General features: G+C 42.4%; 1 protein-coding gene across 1 annotated transcript in view; it reads right to left on the bottom strand.

The window, feature by feature from the left end:
• Window positions 1–12,124, bottom strand: part of LOC308100154 (spectrin beta chain, non-erythrocytic 1-like) — a 134,376-nt gene extending 122,252 nt beyond the window's left edge. Inside the window, exon 1 of the mRNA XM_080449074.1 lies at window positions 11,971–12,124. The gene's annotated coding sequence lies outside the window, so the exon portion shown is untranslated. The remainder of the gene's footprint in view (window positions 1–11,970) is intronic.
• Between the last annotated feature and the right edge of the window lie 6,610 nt (window positions 12,125–18,734).

The following is an 18,734-nucleotide window of genomic DNA, read 5'->3' as shown; positions in this document are numbered from 1 at the left end:
ACGGTTCGCTTGAGACGGCAGCCTCCGTCGCGGTCAGTATCTCACTTACTTAGACCAAGTCTAAGTCTGATTAAACGTGATAATGTCCCATTCAGTGCATTGACAGCATCCAAAATGGGTGAATAGGTCTTTGTGGCATCAGGCGCAAACAAATCAGTAAGCTCCATAGATGGGCACAAAAGGGGGCATGCCCATTATGGGCATATACTGATGACATCAGGGATCTCCATATATATATATATATATATATATATATATATATATATATATATATATATATATATATATATATATAGGCATAAGGACTGGTACAAGGACTGACAGATAGGGATCTCTATAGGGGCATATCAGTCGGATCAGCAGTGCAACGTAGGTGTGAGCCTCTCTAGTAACTAGAGTCTAGTTTGAGATGATCACAATTATTTTGCATAATCGCCATAATCGTTTCCATGTTGGAAAATGTACATCCACTTTCAAACATAAAAAAATTGCAAAAATAGCAGATCTACAAGCTCACAACGTGTCGTGGTGTGACGCGTTGTGAGGTTGTAGATCAGCCACGTATATACAAAAACAATTGAAAGTATAAAATGATTAAATGTCAGTTATTTCTTTGTATTTTTAAGTTATTTGGCATATCTGACCTGTGCAATTTTTGTTTACGAAGCCTAAAAGCCAAAAAGCAATGCCAATGCTCAATGCCAAAAACACAATTAAAATCGTTAATCACAATTATTTGCAATAATTATGTTAAATGTCATGATCGTGACAGCCCTGGTCTGACAAGAATCCAGAAGAATCAACAAGTTTAATTTGTCTCACTAACTCATACTGGTAGGAGAAGTGAAATGCAAGTACCTCTAAAGCACTGTTTCCCAAACAGTGGGTCAGGACCCTTGTTTGGGTCGCGGACGACTTTATATGGGTCGCGAGTAAATAGCCCCTTTTTTTCGTTTCCAACATAAAAGAAATATACATATATTTCAAAAGATTTTAAAAAGTTTAAACAAAAACAAATCACAACTCAATTAAAAACAATTCCAAAGTATTTCATGAATTTAAAAAAATCCATTAAAAAACATTTAAGAAGTAGTCAAAATAGCAGATCTACCAGCTCACAGCTTGTAGAACTGCTATATAGAGAGAGAAGGGGATGGGGGGAGAGAGAGACAGACACAGAGAAAGGGGGGAGAGAGAGAGAGAGAGAGACAGACAGTGTCCAGATGCTAGCCCAGAGGGCCTGCTCCACTTCGACATAATCACTCATTTCCTGGTCAACTCCACCCAAACACACACGCACACACTGTATAATTATATCATGTGACCCCGTAACACTTTCTAAGTTTTGTTTTGTGATGAACAATAGGTTGCACATGAGATATGCTTTGCCTCTACTGAATTTGAGGTGACTTTGAGGTTTAGAGTTAAATAGAATTTATCCTGCTCTCTCTGTGTGTCACTGTGTGTGTGCGTGTGTGTGTGTGTGTGTGTGTGTGTGTGCGCGTGCGTGTGTGTGTGTGTGTGTCTCTCTCTGCTGATCCTGAGATACGCACAGTGAAAACGCAGCCCTGCACGCGCTCGCTCTCACACACACACACACACACACACACACACACACACACACACTAGTGTTTACTTGTGCGTATATGTTTGTATTTCTGAACTTTCCACTGGCCAACATTCCTCTTTAATACACACAGGGACCTAACTTGAACCCCTGACCTGAAACTGGTCCCATTTTAGATGTCGACTCTGTCAGATGGAAACCTTATATGTCCAAAACTTAAGAAAGAAAGAACCAGTGTTCCAATGGATCCAATGTAGTTATTATTTCGTCACAGTGGTTGAATATTTATAAAACCCGCAGACACACTTAACCACTTTTTCTTTCAAGATTAATACTTTTTTAGTAGCTAAAATAGCTGGTCACCAAGCCAACAATGTTCTCTACTTTTACGTCACACTTCTGTGCAAAGTAGGGCTTTAATTTACAAAACAAATAAAAACATAAAAAGTTGAAATATGGAGATACAAGGACTGCAACGATACAGTCTTCAGTCAAACATTTTGTTATAGTACACACACACACACACACAGGCTAGTGGTTTACGCCCTCATAGGCACATGCACACACACAAATATACACTGTGTAGTTTCCCACAGTTTTCCAGATTTGAGCTGGGCACATATGGTGTATTCGTGGGAGCGTGTGTGTGTGTGTATCGATGTTGCGGCAGAGCTAGCTAATATCTTTAGTAGTAACAGACAGTCCTTGAGAACACATGCTAATCTAATGAATTAATTGTGTGTGTGTGTGTGTGAGAGAGTAATATCTAGCATGTTTGTATAATTCTTCCTAATTTCTTCTCAGAGTTGTTTATTGTGAGAAACTCAACTCACAAACACACACAGTTCATTGACTGCTACAGGCTGGTCTGTGAATGTTGTTGTCGCCACACACACACACACACACACACACACACACACACACACACACACACACACACACACACACACACACACACACACACACACACACACACACACACACACACACACACACACACACACACACACACACACACACACACACACACACACACACACACACACACACACACACACACACACACACATCAACAATAAGTCTATAATAGGGCTGCATCTATAGTAGAGTATTTTCTTAAAAATATTTTATTTGAATAAAAACATAATCGGGAAGTGTGTTATATAATTTTTATATCGTTGCTGTGGGGCAGAAACCCCTCATCTTCATATTCTAACTTTTTGTGTTTTTCCGTAAATGAATCCTTCTTTTGATCATAGGCCTACTACAGCGAAAAAATAACGAAAATAGCAGATGGCTTGTAGATCAGCCATTTCCAGTGTTTTTGAAAAAAGATTGTTTAGCTTCGCTTTCGTAGCTATTGCACAGCTATGGGTTTCATTGGACAACACAGCAGGGTGGGATTCAAGCTCACAACTATGCGTTTCTGTGAGACAACATGACCTCCACCATGGCCTTCTACAACCCACCCAGCCCCCCCCCCCCCCCCTCCCTGACCTCAGAGCCCACCACCCATAAGGGAGTTCTGGGACATGTATTGATTCAGATATTCGGTTAGGGCCGGGCAATGTATCGATGTCGTGATGTGAGAATAGATACCGTCTGGGATTTGGGATATACAGTATATGTATGTCGCAAGTGTCGTCTTTTCCTGGTTTTAATCGATTATTTAGCCCTAGTTTATACTTTCAGAAATTGTCCAAAATGTTCCAAAATAGCAAAGATAGCTGATCTGCGAGCTGACAACCGCGTCACATCGTGTCAGCTTGTAGATAAGCCATTTTCACTATCTTGCGGTTTGAAAGAGCATGACAAAAGATGGGAGACTCTAGCGGTCGTAGTCCTTTTACAAACTTTTAACAAATCGACTGGTTTGTTGAAATGCTGCTTGGCCAACAGGCTGATAAGAGTGAAAGAATGAAAACACACACACGCACGCTTGTTGGCTTGGCCGTCTGCCACAAAGAGTCATGTCTGCTATGTTATTACCTCAGATAATATGCATGCACAACTCTCACACAATGCATTTACCTCAGGTAAGTGCTCTCTGTGTGTGTGTGTGTGTGTGTGTGTGTGTGTGTGTGTGTGTGTGTGTGTGTGTGTGTGTGTGTGTGTGTGTGTGTGTGTGTGTGTGTCTTTTCCACTTATGGGTTAGGGTTAGTACACATAAACCAGGGCGCTCAGGGGTAAAGTACCTGCCCATTAGTGATGGGAAAAACAGTTCATTTCGGTGAACGAATGATTCTCGTTCAGTTCACGGCAAAGACTCGTTCAAATGATTCGTTCACGTTCTCGTTCAGTTCCGCTTCAGGTCCCGGCGGAGAGTATGCGATGCGCTACGCTAACTGCATGAAACTGTGTGCATCTGATCCCACTGACTACACTGACATGACTGCACAGTCTACTCTGTACAGAAACACAGCACTGTCATTCACGATCTAATTGCACCATCTTCTTTGTAATATAATGTGTAGAAGTAATATATTTAAATTCATAATAAATATAAATAAATAATAAATAAATAAAGTGTTTTACTTTACTTGAGTATTTTCAATTATCAGTATTTTTACTTCTACTCAACTACATCTCATAGGCAAATATTGTACTTTTACTCCACTACAATTATTTGAGAACTTTAGTTACTTGTTACATTACATTATATTATAAAACATACATTTACCACTTTAGCCCTATTTTATATCTACAAGCTCACAACGCATTGTACGCTTGTAGATCTGCTATTTTCAAACATTTTATTCATTCTGGTTACTATTATTATTTTGGCTATACTATGTGGTTGGCTGTGCAGATTGCATCTTGCATTCATTCTGAAACGTGTTAATTGTCCATGACCTGACAATCATTAGTTGTCTGTATTTCTTTCATAGTTAAATGTCGTGCTATCTGGTCACCACCGGTCTTTTGTACAGGAACAATGAATACAACACTAACAACACAACAGCAGTGCTTCATTTCAATCCACAACATTTGCAATGCATGTCCGCCTGTCTGTCGCGGGAAGCACGCTGAAGCTCCCGTCCTCCTGTGTGTGTGTGTGTGTGTGTGTGTGCGTGTGTGCGTGTGTGCGTGCGACCCTGCGGATCGGGGGGGCGGGGCATGAACGAACCCGTGAACGCAACGGTTTCGAGTCATGAACGTATTCGTTCACGCTCACGGCAAAGAACTAGTTCTTATGAGCCAATCAATCATGACCGACACATCACTACTGCCCATCACCCGGAGTGTAGGGGTTTGAATCCACCGCGGTGCATCTCTTTGGGCCTAGCATCTATATAAAAACACAATTGGCCCGTGATCAGGGGAGGAAATTCGGACGGGTGGATCTTTGTTGATCTTTGTTACATGCACGTACTCCTACGAGGCTGGAGCGGTGCCTGTCAGCGGGGAATGTTGAGGTGGGAGGTGTACGGGCGGAGGCGCTACGTCCTCCCGGTGGGGGCTCCTCACTGGCAGGAGAGCCAGTAGGACACGACAGAGGCAACACATAGAGAGGTGTGGGAGGAATTAATTGTCATAATGACTCAATTTAATATAATGTGTTGGTGTTCACATCTGAATGGTTTTAGTTTTTGTCTGGGTTTTTTTCAAATTGCTCCGCGACAAGTCAAGATGGACCGGGTTGATCGCAGGGACACGGTCGCATCTCTGATGTAAATATTTAGCATAAGGAGAGTTGAACGGACGTACCACCAGGAGACACACACACACACACACACACACACACACACACACACACACACACACACACACACACTCCTTCTCTTGAGGAGAAGCAGAGATTATGTGGACAGCATGTGGACAGCATCCACATACCACTGTTATCTGTGCTTCTGTGTGTGTGTGTGTGTGTGTGTGTGGGGGGGGGGTCCAAGCAACATAGGAGGCATGGGAGAGAGAAAAGCAGTAACAGGTTTTTTTTATAAATATGATTATTTATATATTTAGCCGAGTAAACCCAATCTCTCTCTGTCTGTCTGTCTCTCTCTCTCTACACTGGCCTACTGTCATTCCCTCTCTCCACTTCTCCTCTCTCTACATTCCTCCTCTCCTCTGTCTATCCTCTCTCCTCTCCTCCCTAATTCTTGTTTAATCCACTCATCCATCCCCCACCCTATTTCTCATCGTCCTCTCCTTTTTTCCCCCATTTCTGCATCCCGCCCTCTCTCCTGAGATCATCTCTGTGTGTGTGTGTGTGTGTGTGTGTGTGTGTGTGTGTGTGTGTGTGTGTGTGTGTGTGTGCGAGCATGTGTTGACTAATTTCAGTGCCTGACAAATTGAATCAGTGTGACAGTTAAGCCCGATTTATGCTTTGTAGCACGACCATCATATCCGAACTACAAGCTTGGGCTTGTAGATCGGCTGTGTCCATGAAGTGAGACTAGCTATCGTGTGTGAGGATTTTGGATTTTGCAATATCGTGATGAGGTGTTGCCTTGTCCTGGTTTTTAATCATGTAAGCCTAATTTTATACTTTAACAGATAATAGCCGATCTACAAGCTCACAGCTTGTAGATCGGCTATTCGCACTATTTAATTTACATTGGAAAAATAGAAAAGAAAAATTATATATACACGGTGAGAAAATACAGACATTATGGGACAGTGTTCTCCGGATTTTGGAGGAAGTTATGGGTTATAAGATAATTTGTGACAAGAGGACACATATGCATGACACTGGTGGCTAAAAAAGCCATCACAAGAAGATGGCTGAAAACATATCCTCCTAGAGAGGAACACTGGTTGGATATTATTGAAGAAATATAAAGCAGAGTTATATGAAAAACGTTGGGGAAATTTTTATTTGTATAAGAGTAAATAATGTCTTCCCCCCCTTTTTATTGTGTCTTTTTCTTATTGTCACTTCCATTTTTAATGTATGTTATGTTTTTGTTGTATTTGTTGTCAGAAATAAAAACAAAGTATATATTTTTTAATAATAATAATAATAATCTTCACAATATGGCGTTATTTGATTTTGTCCATATGGTCTAGCTAGCCCCATGTTGTTCTCAGTACTGACCCCTCTGCCTTGTTGTGATTTATTCATTCCGAACAGAGCATCTTCAAAGCCCTTAGGCAGGCACACACACACACACACACACACACAGTGTTCAGTACCTCACAGACAGCTGACTATCCTCCTTTAGCAAACACCCTGCTACAAGGAGTCAAGGACACACCGCCTTAACCTAAACCTAGAAATATGCGCAAAATAAAAACACTTAAGTCTTACAGTATACATACACACTCACACACCACATCAGCTCAAGCGCCCATTACACACACACACACACACACACACACACACACACGGTCCTAAGTAGAAGTATAGACACAAAGCGCTCTGCAATCAGTACGGTTCTTCTAACATCAAAACACAAACACACTTCCAGACAGAGCAGCTTCCCCAGAGAACCATTTGTCAACAGACCTCTGTTCTAATTACCATGGAGACACAGAGAAAGAGAGAGAGAGAGGGAGAGAGAGAGCAGAACTGTTCCTCTATATGCCGTTAATGGACATTATGGAAAACATTTGCGAGATCAAAATATTATTTTTATTATAGATTCAACAGCGTCATCATCTCTAACGTGTGTAATTCAAAATGAATAAAGGCAAGTCAACATTACAAGCAACCATCAGAAAGGAGGTCAAAGGTCAGAGTGACAGTGACCCCTCGAAAGCAGACGACGAACAGAAGTTCTACGACCAGCCACCAGGGGGTTAAAACCACAAGGTTTCTTCCACTCATGCTGAGAAGTACAGTATGTATGCCTTTTGTACCAGCGAATTTCACAAACCCACATCCCCATTAGAGATGTACCGATACCATTTTTTCCTTTGATTCCCATAACTTGCGTATCGGTCGATACCGAGTACCCAATACCATCCGATACCAGTGTGTAATTTAAAAACAATCTAGGACAGTGGTTCTCCAACTGCATTCAAAAGAAAAAATAATTGATTGTGATTGGTATAGACTGGCATACTCGCCGATACCAGCTTTTTGGCAATATCTGCAGCTTTTCCGATACTGGTTTCGGTATCGGAACAACTCTAACAGTATGTATGCCTTTTGTACCAGTGAATTTCACAAACCCCCATCGCTGTGAATTGTTACACCCCTGACAAAGACAGCCGAACCAAAAAGGCCTGACGCAGTTTCTACAAATCTCAGGTCAGCAGCAGGTCACCACACTAGAGCCTGATCAATGCCAGATTTTTGGGTGCGATACCGATCCCCATTTTGTAGTCCTAGACCACCGATTACCGATGTTTAGACCCATATGTTTTGTCTAAAAAATGCACATTTTCTTATCAATTTCAAAAACTGAAAAAGTATAACTATTTTTCTAAAAAATATTGCCGTTTTACAAGCTCACAGGTGTGATCTTGTTGATCTATTTTTGGAAATGTCTGAAGACTTTTGAAAATGCCAATAATGATGTCATTAAAAGAGTCCAATACAAACCATCTACTGGTCTGGCTCTACACACTAGAATTAAGATTTGACTTTAGGTTTGTCAAGGAGAGTCCACCATCTGATGATATGAGAGGAAAAGCCAGCAGGTCACACATGGTCTTATAAATAGGAAGGAGGAGGACACATATTGACCTGCTTGTTCAGGGTCACATCGTCCAGCCCCTAGAGGTCACAAAGGTCACAGACAAACCATCCAGACAGCTGTCTGACCTCATCATCCACAACTGTTGCAAGGCTTTCGCACACGAGGCCATAACGTCTTTGTGACAGGTGCGTAAGTGAAGCACACAACAACGGACGAAGGACAATAAAAGGCAAACCCACACACAGCCAGGCAGATTTACAAAGCGCAAGAGGATAACTTTATTAGATGCAACGTTTTCGGTCACCATGACCTTCTTCAAGCGGCTCAGTCACCATCCACACAGCCATTTACAACACATCCTAGTTCAGCAACATTGGTAAGGAATGCAACATGGAAGAGCGATGTCCTTAAATCATCAAATATTAAAAGCAATTTCCAAGAGTACAACGTAACAAATGTTCCTCCGTCCTGCTAAGACAGAAATGTTCGGTAATAAAAGACCCCTAAAATTAACTCAACCTACATGTAGCACGACAAAGAGGGCGTGTGTGTGTGTGTGTGTGTGTGTGTGTGTGTGTGTGTGTGTGTGTGTGTGTGTGTGTGTGTGTGTGTGTGTGTGTGTGTGTGTGTGTGTGTGTGTGTGTGTGTCAGAGAGACATACAGAGAGAGACATACAGAGAGAGAGAGAGAGAGAAAGAGAGAGAGAGAGAGAGAGAGAGAGAGAGACGGACACAGAGAGGGCCTGTGTGTGTGTGTGAAACAGAGAGAGACATACAGAGAGAGAGACATACAGTGAGACACAGATAGGGACTGTGTGTGTGAGACAGACAGACAGACATACAGAGAGACACACACACACACACACACACACAGACAGACCGACAGAGAGAAAAGAATCTGAGAGAGATGGTTTTGGACACTAGCCAGGCAGTTCAAGCTGACAACCATTCCCATAAACATCCCTATTAGATACCAGAGGAATTCTGGGTAATGTCATTGGGGGGAGGGGGAGGGGGGGTACATACAGAGGAACTCCTACACATTACAGCATCACTGAAGCTCAGTTCAATCAGAGCAGTAAAACAAAAACATTAACTCCATGAACGTGAATTTATCAATACAATTCAGTAATAACGATGCAAAACGAACGTTAACAGAATCGTTAGAAGGAGAAGATTCCAGAACAATGGGTATGGACTCAGATCCGCATTCAAACCGGTGGTCAGAACAAACAGGCTGCAGTTACTTTGCAGACTGCAGCAGCAGCAGAACAACAAATGATTTACGGCTAAAAAAGGAAGAAAAAAAAGAAAACTCTCTCCGCAACACGACGGCAGCCGGACCGAGCCGGGCCAGGCCGGGCCGGGCCTGCAGCTCCACGGTTTACCACCACGACCCAAATACGGTTTCAAGTTCATTTGGGATGAAATGCTGCAGTCTCTCTCTCTCTCGCAGCGCAAGGCTAAACGCCGGTTTAACCATTATATCTGAGTCCCAGATTGATGTGCATTAGGCCACAGACCCCTATTTGATACTTAATTTTTTTTAATCTCTGGTCTCTCCACTGTAAAATCCTCAGTGTTCATTTAACTCTGAGAGTGTACAAATGGATCCATTTGTACACTCTCAAGAGTTACAACCCCGTGAGGGACCATTCGGATCCCCGGTGGTCCCCGGACCGGACGTCGAGAAACAGTGATTTATGTGACTGTAAGTTCAAACCAGCGGCCCTCAAAAGTGGGCACTGGGGAGTTGTGACCCCCAGGAGTCATTGAGGGGGTTCCTATTGGAACCCCCAGCTAAATGGTTATTAAAAGTAAATAGATTCTAGAGAATGGACACGAATGTCTATATTTTGATCAGTTGCAGTGTTATCTCTTATCATACCTACAGTAGGCCTACATAGACAGTAACCTACATGAATTCTGGACCAAAATGAAAGGCCAAATCACGGCAATAACAACATTCTTAGATTGGCATCACACAGAGATAAGCCTAAATAATCTGGTCAAATGGGGGTCCTTGAAATGAAAACATTAGACCTTCATCATGTTTGTGCTGATGAATGTCTAACGACCAAAACGTCGATTCAATAAAGAGCAGTTTCAGACAGTGTGCGGGATCTTTTTCTCTGATTTGATAGTATAGATCCCTTTCTGAACACTTTTCTTAAAAGATACTACTTTCTTCTTTTTAAAGGTGACCGGTGCGACCCAAATGTGTCATGGATCTGGTTCCGGGACTATCACTGCACCACGCACGCACTCAAAATACATCCTGGACCATTTAAAAAGGAGGCTACTGTATACCGTAGGCTTAGCCTTAAGTACTGTACTGTATACAGATCCACTTTCATACGAAATGGCAGAGTATAAACAGTCCGTTAATGTCTTTTAGTGATGCCGTTAGTAGGCTAAACGACACTTCTTAAACACTTTGGGTGCGTTGCAAAATTGTTGCTTTGCTGCAACATCAAAAGGGAAAAGGGGGAGAGAGAGGGATGAAAGGAAAGAGGGGGGAGAGAGAGAGAGAGGAGGAAGAGAAACAGTCTAGCCTGGCGGAAGAGGAATGGAGGGATGGATGGAGGGGGGATAAGAGGAGGAGGAATAGAGGGATGGATGGATGGATGGAGGGGGGAGCCTATAGATCTGATTACATAACTCATTCACATGCGTTGGGTTTTTCGGCCAATTATTTGTCTTTTTTCATCAGCAATGCAGCTGACGTGTTCACATTTATTTAACCACTTTAGACCTGGCATTTGGGGCAAAAATTATGAACGTTTTCAAAAGTTGAATGAAAAAAAATATTATGAGCTTGTAGATCAGCTATTTTGGGGAAATAAATCGACAATCGGTGGAATAGGACTGTACCAATCTTTTTTTTTTTTATATTATTACAGGACCCAATAATCCGGGCATATCGGTAGGCGTCTAAAAAACTGTAAAGTCCGAGATGTCATCATCATCCTATCCTGCGTCAGGGGGAGACGTTCCAGGGCAACACAGTAAAAAAAAAAAAAGTGACGCATCATTATCTTAATTGAAGCCAACACAACATCCACGCTGCGGGTCAATTAGCTTTGATCTCACAACAACAATCACCAATAGAACCGATCATGACGATGAGGTCACAGAAGAAGAAGAACCCAGGCAGCGACCACGCCTGACATTAAGAAGACCCTCGTGTAGAAGTCAGGACGGGACGGGACGCCCACCCACCCACCCACCCAGGAGAGGAGGGGAGGGGAGGGGAGGGGAGGGGGCCTGGGTCAAACAAGCAGGGGGGGGGATAATAAAACAGTAAAATTATGGAGAAACACGCTCAGTGTGTCGCGGTAACAACACCGTTAGACTGATGCTGTTCCAATAGGGTCCGAAACGCCCCAAAATACAAGTTCAACATGGTCGTTGAGGATAGAGAGACATTCCCTCCTCCTCCTCTCGTCTCCAAACGGGTCCACCATGGAGATCTTTATGCAGAGAAAAGATCTCCATGATGGCCTGATCTGACTCCTCCAAGCCGGGATGTCATTGAAATAAATCTCCAAACCCCTCCTGAGTCGATCCAATGAAACAAACATCTCCCACTAAAAGAGATATTATCCCACATGGATGCAATGTAATAACCACACAGCTCAGCTCCTCCCTTCTGCAGATCTAGTCTACAATACAAACCCGCGCAGGGCACATATAATAATACTCAATCATTATAATAGTAATAAACCTCCATCATAGACGCACTGCGGATCGAACGGTGCGTTCGTTTGTTAGTTTTGTTTGTTTAGTAAAAGAATTGGGGACGAAAACTCACCGAAATCGACGACAAAACGCGATGAACTTCACCTCCTCTCTCCTCTTTCTCGCTCTCCGCCTCACTGCCCTGCTGCCTGCAGTTCCAACACACACACACACACACAATAATGCTGCACGGCACGCAGGGAGGGAGGAAAAAACGCGACTCCTCAAATCCACCTCCTCCCCCTCCTCTGTGTGTCTCTCTCCTCTGCAACGCCGACTGCAGCGGCCAGGAGGAGCGCTCGTTTCGTCTACGGGGAGCTGCCCGGAGAGGTGGAGTCAGACCTCTCTCTCTCTCTCTCTCTCTCTCTCTCTCTCTCTCTCTGTCTCTGTCTCTTTCTCTGTGTCTGTGTCTGTGTCTGTGCCTGTCTCTGTCTCTGTCTCTGTCTCTGTCTCTGGACAAACAGCATCGAACAAACCTGCAAACAAATTAATGTGGCTGGTGGCTACATTGTAGCATAATATGCTTATTTATTTTATCATGTATGTATTTATTTATATTTTTATATTTTTTTCGTTTATTTATTATATTTCTTATGTAATTATTAATATTATTTTTATTATTGGGGGAAATAGTTCTATGAATGTAATACGATCAACTAACTTTTAATGCATGGATGATTCTAAAAACGAATAACAATAATGATAATAATAGCCCAAAAATAATAATATTGCAGGGCCGACGCCTCCTATAGGCATGGAACTCCATATGGGCATAAAATGGACACAGACAGACTATACAGAATTATCTATATATGGGCATAAAAGAGACACAGACAGACATTATACAGAAATCTCCATATGGGCATAAATGGGACACAGACGGATCCAGAAATCCATTCCCCATACTTGGGCATAAAAGGAACACACACAGACAGATACAGAAATCATTCTCCATACATGGGCATACAAGGGGGGACACAGGCAGACAGATGGGTACAACGGGTACTCTGGGTACTGTGATCACGGGTACTCTGGGTACTGTGATGCAGTGACTGGCCACAGAGTACCACAAGAATGCGTTGATGACCTGCCGGTCTGCATGGCCATCTCCCAGGGAGACATTGTGGGCAAGAAGGATGAAGTTGCTCAGCTTCTGGGTTAGAGTCTATCAGAGGAGTTCTACCGTAGCACAACAAAGGACTGTAAAGCTTACATAGACATGTTGCGGTGCACTTTCCTGTGAATTGCCACCACTAGCGTGGTTCAGATTTGTCTTATGAGACGGGAAAGGAGAGACACATAGACATCGAATTCAGATCTATATACATTTATTACGGGTAACTTAAACAGACAGAATGTAAATGCATGTAAATGTCAAATAGTAAATACTTGCATTCAGTGTCCACGAAACAGAGTCTCGCTTTGCTGTCAGCAATCAAAGATGAGCGCGCTCAGAGGAACCAGTCACCAGAATCATTGGTGGACGGGAGTTGTCTAAAGTCTAATTTCCGTGTCCGGTCAGATATACTAAGGTTCTCAGTGCTTTTGGTCTCTCTCTGAGCTAATCAAAGAAGGTGATCTGTTCAGCAACCTCTGGGCAACCCCCTTAAAAATACAGACGATGACGGCCTCTGGCTGGAGGCCTACAGTATATAGACGGTTGGATATGAAATATATATTTTCTCATCTTTATTTCTATTCATTGCTCTCAAAAAGTGGAACTGTCCCTAACTTGACCTGAAAGGAACAACATATTCTGACAAAGGTTAAACTGTTTGGTTTGTCTGTCCGTTTGTTTGTCTGTCTTGTGTCTTTTTCTTTACTGTCAAGTGATTATTATTATTATGTATTCCTTTTTTGTCTTGTCATCTGTCTTGACCTTGGGGGGAGGGTGGGGGATTGGGGAAATAAGATGTCGTACATAATGCAATGTGCTTGTATCTTCTATGCCATATACGGAAAAATGAAAAATAAAGTGTTTAAAAAATATATATAAGAATACAGACGAGCGCTGCAGAAAGATGAGACTGATGACTTGGACACGAATACCGTCACGGTCCGTCAAAATGGTTTAATGACTGGACGGAAACTAATGAAGCCAACACAGTCATGGTTTGTCAAAATGGACTGATGTCATGTTCCAGTACTTTCCACTTGAACTGTGTAACTTATGAGTTTGTGACCTGATTTCTGACACCATCTAATCTGACTCCATTATGATTTATTATAGACACAGCAGTAGCAAGAGAACAACTCTGAAATGAATAAAATTTTCTCTGCAGACAACAGAGGGTTCATCACATGCAGATGTCGAGATGTTTGAGCGACTCCTACGAGCCGTTTACAGCCCTCAGAAGGTCTACTGTGTACACATGGACAGGAGTCACCAGAGGGATTCCAGAAAGCTGCGAGGGCAATCGTTTCCTGTTTCCCTAACGTGTTTATAGCGAGGAAACTGGAAAGAGTGTTTTACAGAACCTGGTCTGGAGTGCAAGCCCATTTAAACTGCATGGAAGACCCGCTGAAGTCCCCTGTCCAGTGGAGGTACCTGCTCAACACTTGCGATGCAGACCTCCCCATCAAGACTAGTCTTGCGTGGCTAGACTTTAGCCTCCCACAAATGATCAGACCACCTCACGACAACAATATGACATGCCAGACTCCTTTAAGGTCCGCTGGCAATATCGTCACAAATTCATCTATACACCGATACCAAGCATACTCTATCAGTACGGGAATCAGGAAGATCCCCCCACCAATCCCCATGTTTTCAGGCAGTGGTCTAGCCCTACTGTACGTGTGTGTTCGCGCACGCGCGTGTCTGTGTGCGTTCGTGCGTGCATGCGTGTACACACTTCAAAGAGAAGATGAGAGTCATGTTTTATGTATTATAAGTCTTGCTGTAGTTCATGAAACACTGTCATGTTGTCCCACTCTATTTACTGTCAAACCAGTCCTGCCTGCAAGGGAAATGGGATTAATGTGTGTGTGTGTGTGTGTGTGTGTGTGTGTGTGTGTGTGTGTGTGTGTGTGTGTGTGTGTGTGTGTGTGTGTGTGTGTGTGTGTGTGTGTGTGTGTGTGTGTGTGTGTGTGTGTGTGTGTGTGTGTGTGTGTGTGTGTGTGTGTGTGTGTGTTATGCTAACCATGCCTCACTTTAGATAGATTATTGTAATATTCTAAATGGAGCCCACAAGAGCCACCCATCCCCCCATCTTGAACACTATGTGACCATTTGGCCCTGCTCCTCCTGACCCCTGACCTCAGCCTACAAACCCCCTCCCAAGACGGATCTTAAACAAACATGGTGCTAAATCTGACCTTTGTCAAATGGTGCTCTATAGCTACACGTTCTCGTGTAGCTATAGAGTGTAGAGACACACTTCCACTATTTCAATACCCTAAAACAGTGGTTCTCCAGCAGTGGTCTGGGGACCACCAGTGGTCCTTGAGGGGGTTCCAGGTGGTCCCCAGCTAAATGATGGAGAGTTGGTAACCAAATGGACCCTTATAGATCTTTAACTCTTGAGAGTGTGAAATGAAACCAAATGGACCCTTACAGGTCCATTTGGTTTCATTTTACACTCTCAAGAGCTGAATTATTGTTAAACATCTGCATTACTTAAAGGGATACTTCACTCTCGGGCCGGGGACACATTTAAAAAAAATATTAAAAATAAATGAAAAAAGTTATGGAAAATTCATGGCCCCCTCACGACACGCAGTGTCCTACTAATGTGTGAGGGGGCCATGAACTTTCCATAACTTTTTTCATTTATTTTTAATATTTTTTTTAAATGTGTCCCCGGCCCGAGAGTGAAGTATCCCTTTAATCGAAGAATTGTTATTTTTAACAACATTTGCCTGTCATCTCTATGGTACCAATATCAATACAGCATGGGATTGTGGCCAAAATCGTATCCAACGATAAAAAAAATATTCTTAAGTCTTGGTTAAAACCACTAGAAAGTCCAATCCTATACCCTAAAAAAGGCACTACAACTTTGTAAATCACTTCTCATGATTAATAAATTAAATAAATTACTGGTTACTGGTGTCTAAACTAAGCTTTAGAACCAATAGCCCAGGTCTGGACCGAGAAGGCCTCATGGTCAGTACAGGACTGTTTGGAGAGACCGTGTGGGCACAAAGGTTCCCAAACCTTTTCTGGATCAGGGCCCACTTTAAAATCTTGAAAGCGTCCACAGGCCACCCACCTGACCACTTAGCACGGCAGCAGAATAGTGGTCAGAGGAAATCTCATGACTGAAAATTGTATGATGTTTTTATTATTATTATTATTATCGTTCTAATCTAAACCCAATGGTGGAAAAAGTACTCAGAAGTTTAACTTAAGTAGAAGTATCAATACTGCAATGTAGAAGTACTCTGTTAGTAGACGTCTGGAATAAAAAATTGAGTTGAGTAAAAGTACAAAAGTATTGGTATCAAAATGTACTTAGAGTACCAAAACTAAAATTGAAAAAATAGCCTAGGTATAAAATAGGGCTAAAGTGGTTAATGTATGTTTTGTAAGTTTTCAAATACTTGTAGTAAAAGTACAATATTTGCCTCTGAGATGTAGTAGAGTAGAAGTAAAAGTATAGACAATTGGAAATACTCCAGTAAAGTAAAAGTACCTCAAAATTTTACTTACAGTACTTGAGTAAATGTACTTAGTTACTTTACACCACTGTCTAAACCTATATGTTTGCCTTTGCTTTTATGAAATTTCTGAGACCATTGGTGTTTATAGAAGATGCTTCCAAACATGTACCGGTATTCTACCATTAGTTTGACCAATTCAAATACTCTTTAATCTTAAAACAACTACTGTAGTAGCCGGAAATAGCAGATCTACAAGCTCACAACACGTCGCACTGCGACGTGTTGTGAGCTTGTAGATCTGTTATTTTCGGTGCGCAACATGCTTTCAAAGAAGACCTCGATGGGTGGACCGAGTGCATTTTCAGAGCATGTATATTTAATGATCAATCGACTGTGTTCCGGCTTGGATCAATGGAACCAACATAGAATACATTACGTTCATCTCAGTGAAAACTCATTTATCAAGGTTTTAAAGACAAAAATACAATGGCTTTTATTTTTACATTGAATTTTTAAAATATTAATGTTATATTATCAATAAAAGTGTTTTGCCAATTATTTGAGGGCCCATTTGAGTGGGCCCTGGACCAGAGGTTGAGAATCCCTGAAGTAAAGTGTTCCTTAAGCGCACACACACGCACACACACACACACACACACACACACACACACACACACACACACACACACACACACACACACACACACACACACACACACACACACACACACACACACACACACACACACACACACAGATCTGATAGATCAGCTGTCAGTTAAGATCAAAGGTTGTGCTTAATGTATAATACTGTCTAACACACACACACACACACACACGCACACGCACACGCACACACGCACACACACACACACACACACACACACACACACACACACACACACACACACACACACACACACACACACACACACACACACACCAGCTTCTCCTGAGGAATCTCAGCCCATTCCTCATGTGCAATGGCCTCCAGTTCACTAATAGCCTTCGACTCCACTACATTTCTAGGAAGGGAAAAAGTACATTATGAATTAACCATTTAAGCCCTATCTACAAGCTCACCGCGCATAGCGGTGAGACAGGGAGCTGCCCAGTACAAACTGCAGTCTTCAACCAGTAGAAAGTAGTCTGGTTCATTTGTGTTAAAGGTTTGAGGAACTTGTAGGGCTATATCTGTCTGTAAGGACCTTCACACCTTCTCTCTCTCTCTGTGTGTGTGTGTGTGTGTGTGTGTGTGTGTGTGTGTGTGTGTGTGTGTGTGTGTGTGTGTGTGTGTGTGTGTGTGTGTGTGTGTGTGTGTGTGTGTGTGTGTGTGTGTGTGTGTATTATGTATCATCACTTCCCCAAAAAGACCCTGCTTACCAATCGAGAGAATTTCAAAGCACACACACACACACACACACACACACACACACACACACACACACACACACACACACACACACACACACACACACACACACACACACACACACACACACACACACACACACACACACACACACACACACACACACACACACACACACTCACACACACACACACACACACACACACACACACACACACACACACATACAAACACACACTCACGCGCAGGGATTATCACGCTGTCAAGCAGATGACATCCATGTTGTTTTGAAAGCGGAGCCTGTGTGGAGAGGCCAAAGGTCAAATCAATTCCCATCACGAATGACCTGATTACAGCACACTCACTAGCATGCTTATACAATACATTGCACAACATATAATGTATATATATAAAAGTAAAAGATATATGACAAATGCTATGGCTGATGGAAAAAACATACATGTAAAATACATTCACAATTATGAAAATAATTTCCAGGATCCAAACTATATTTTCAAATATACTGTATTTGTGTAATTGTCTTTGATGAAAACCCTTTCGAGGTCGAAACATGTTGGCAGCTGCCTTTTAATAAATAAAGGCTGTTCCTCCTTTTTACTCCTGAGTCTGCTGTTTTTTCGCATGTTTGATCCCATTTGATCCGTGAGCACCATAGACACTTTTTATCTCCTTTTTTTCTGTCATTGATGATACGTTACTTTATTTGTTTATTTAGACGGATATTAACCGCATATTAATGAACATTCACACATTACAGCCTTGACCACGTGCCGGCTCTCGTACAATTCCTGGAAGGAGGGCAGCTCACCTCCCACGATAAACTGGTCCGTCCACACCAC

The sequence above is a fragment of the Gymnoscopelus braueri genome (genome assembly GCF_963280865.1).
Source record: "Gymnoscopelus braueri genome assembly, chromosome: 14".
NCBI lineage: Eukaryota > Metazoa > Chordata > Actinopteri > Myctophiformes > Myctophidae > Gymnoscopelus > Gymnoscopelus braueri.
Note: the sequence above shows the minus strand (reverse complement) of the source record. Positions and strands in the feature narration are given on the sequence as shown.